The following is a 3,599-nucleotide window of genomic DNA, read 5'->3' on the forward strand; positions in this document are numbered from 1 at the left end:
GGTTCCCTAATGCTGGCTGAGTCCCAGGGGTGCGTTCTCTGTGACTGTCCAGGCAGCCCATGTATATTAATCGTTTACTTAGTGCCAGCCACCCGGGTTTCAGGGCCAGAGACGCCACCCTGTGCTGGCCTGGCTGAACGGAGCTGCTCTGGCTTTTAGGCTGCGCTGTCCTCACATCCCCCACTTCCACACCCACCCTGGGGCTTCCAACAGAGAAGGCTTGAAAGAGCAGTTGTCTATCTGGCCCCCTTGCCCTGGTCTGAATTCCTCGCTGCCATTCCCTCCATGCCCTTGAGCGGAATCGAACCCGGGACCTTTCAGTCCGCAGGCCGACGCTCTATCCACTGAGCCAAACCGGTTTCGGCTTGACTTCTTATTTTTACAACAAATATTGTAACTTATTTTTACAACAAATTGTGTAATTTACACAATAATTTTAAAATGAAAGAGATACATGTTCATTACAGGCATATCTCGTATTTCTGCACTTCGCAAATATTGCTTTTTTTTTGTATAAATTAAGGGCAAACTCCTCCAGCAGCAAAAAGATTATGACCTGCTGAAAGCTGAAATGGTAGTTAGCATTTTTAGCAATAAAGTCTTTTTAATTAAGTTATGTACATTGGTTTGGTTTTGGTTTTTTAGACATAATGCTATTGCACTTAATAGACTACATTATCGTGTAAGCATAACTTTTTAAAACACACAGCAAGTTAGTGGCAGAGCTGGGATAGTGGCCTCATGACTCCTTGGATGGTGGCGCTCTTCCCCCAACACAGTGCCTCAGGGATGAGAGAGAGGACACCGGGAGGTGCAGGGACCTCCTTACGTATCTCTTCACAAGGGGGACACACTTGGCTGGTCCTTCGTTCACTCAACAAATACTTACCCTTTGCCAGGCTCCCCAGAGAGCCCCTCCAGAGGCAGCAGGGCCTGGTCGTCATGCAGGCGGTCATGTCAGACAGATGGACAAGGCCTTCCTAGACAGGCTGTTAGGGGTGGATGGTTAAGGTCCAGGGTCTGGGGGTCAGCAGGTCAGGAAAGGGTCCTCTCAGCTCAGGCCTTGTGGGTGTCACCCAAGAGGAGGAGGGGTAAAGAGGGAGGGGGTAGCATGGGCCCAAGATCAGAGAGAGTAGGCAGGGTGTCTGGCACGAGTGTAGAGAGCAGGGAATGCAGAACTGGAAGGCCATGTAGGGACCTGGCCTGTTCACTGACAAGCAGTGGGAACAGCAGGGTTTAGGCAGGGAACAGCCACTTCGGATCCATGTGTGGAGAAGATCACCCCGGCTGCTGGGTAGAGAGTGGATGGGGAAGCAGGGGACTGCTGTCCATCCTTCCGGTGAGGAAGGTGTGGAGGGTGGGCTGCTGGTGAGGGATCTGGTGTGAGGAGTGAGGAGAGGCAGGGGTCCTGGCTGCTTCTGAGCGTCTCGGGGATGTGATGTGGTGCCCAACAGGAGAGTTTTGGCGAGCAGGGAGGTGAAATTGTTATTAGACCTGCTGAATTCTAGGTCGGTGGTCATTGGGGGACCCAAAAGGAGGATTCAAGTAGGCAGTTGGTTTGGGGTCTGGGGCTGGAGAGGATTGGCTGAGCCCAAAGACATGGGAGTCTCATCTTAGTGAGAGAGATGGCCACTGACGCCTCAGAGAGGACATCGCTCCCCAGGTCCCAGCACACCTCACCACCACCTTCCTGTTCCAGGTGCTTCCTGTGTGTGATTCATCACGTGAAACCATAGGACACGCATTCTGGCTTTTTGCTCACCATATTGGTTGCCATTTTCCACATTAATACACAGACTTCATAACGTTCACCCAAAAGGCTACGCAATGTTCCCTCCACGGGGTGGGCACGGTTTAGCCAGCCCTGGTGCTGGGCTGTTGTGGTTGTTTTCCGTGGTTTGCTGGTATGAGGAATACAATCCAGTGTACAAGGCTTTCCACATGTGGGATTGTCTTCTCAGGGGGGTTTCCCAAAAGTCAAATCCCAGAGTCCTTGCAGCATACGGGCACCACGGAGTTTAACCAGATCAGACATGTGGTAACCCCAAGTAGCGGTTGTTGCTTGGATTTGGTTTCTTGGGTTGGATTCAGTTTCCACTGGAGATGACCCCATGTGGACATGGTTGGGAAGGGAATTCCAGATCAGAGGAACCAACCCAGCCCGACCTGTGTCCATCCGGAGCTGGGGGTGGGTGGAGAGAAGGTTCTGAGGGTGCAGCTGTGCCTGGCTCGCCCCCACCGCACCGTTTCAGCCAGTCCTGCCTTCCCAGAGGCCTACACATCCTACCCCAACTGTGATGTGGGTGGGCACACAGGAAGTTGAGTTGAAAGGAGAACTCACTTAGAGATTTCCAGGGGGGAAATCTAGAAAGACCTGGGGACTCCAGTGGTTCATTCACTCAACATTTATTAAGTACCTGTTGGGCACCACACATGGTTCATCAAGAGAGACATGATCCCACCCTATGGACCAACTGCCCCTAAGGGGAGCCCACCAGAATTTGTAGAACCCAAAGGTGAAATTATAGTGATTGGGACTACCCAGCAGGAGGGACTAAGATGACCAGTAGCAGGGCTGTTTGGCCTGGTCAGGGAGGTCAGAGAAGACTTTGTTGAGGGAGCCAATGGAGCAGGAGTCTAGAGAGCTGGGAGTTGGAGACAAGGGGTACGGGGTAGGGGTTGGATGATCTAGGCTACAGGGAAGAGCAGGCTCTGCTGAGCCTTCAGGCCCCAGGTGAGAATGTTGGCCCCTTCCCTAAGGGACAGGGGAAGCTATTACTAGCAGTGGTTCTCAACCTTCCTAACGCCGTGACCCTTTAATACAGCTCCTCATGTTGTGGTGACCCCCAACCATAAAATTATTTTCGTTGCTAATTCATAACTGTAATTTTGCTACTGTTATGAATCGTAATGTAAATATCTGATATGCTATATGTGTTTTCCCATGGTCTCGACCCACAGGTTGAGAACCACTGGCTGGGGAGGGGTGACAGGACTAAATTTGCCTTTCAAATGTTGGTTTTGGTTGCCCAGGGGAGAATGGCCTGTAGGGGGGCCAGGGGGAAATGAGCAGCCCATCCTCAGGTGTCCTGAGAACCACTGGGAGCCACAGCACTCAAAAGGCAGAGAGAGGCTGGACCTTTGGACCACCCATGCTCTCTGTCGATAGAGGGCCCGTGGGGCACCATGGCCAGGACCCAAGGTCACTCAGGTAGCAGCATCCTTACCTCACTTCAGGAGAGCCAGGAGCAGGAAGACAAGAATGGCCTCTGGATGGCCAAATGCCTGGCTTAGTTTTGACCTTGCTCAGCTAAAGCCTCAGCCCTTCACCACCTAACTCTTACTTTGCATACAGTTCTAACTTAGCCTGCTAGTGGGGTGAAGCAGCAAGTTAGAAAGGGCTAGGGCTGCGGTGGGTGGAAGGGGGGTAACAGGGTGGTGTGACTGCACATGGCAAGGGGAAAGGCCATGAAACAAACATCAGAACACAAAAGGCGTGTTCATGTCAGAACTCGGCTCAGGGAGGGTGGGAGTGTGGAGAACGGCATGTGCAGAATGCGGCGAGGAGCCCACTGGGTCAGAAGGCAGGACCGGGCCCT

Source organism: Myotis davidii, unplaced genomic scaffold (assembly GCF_000327345.1).
Source record: "Myotis davidii unplaced genomic scaffold, ASM32734v1 scaffold265, whole genome shotgun sequence".
Classification (NCBI taxonomy): Eukaryota; Metazoa; Chordata; class Mammalia; order Chiroptera; family Vespertilionidae; genus Myotis; species Myotis davidii.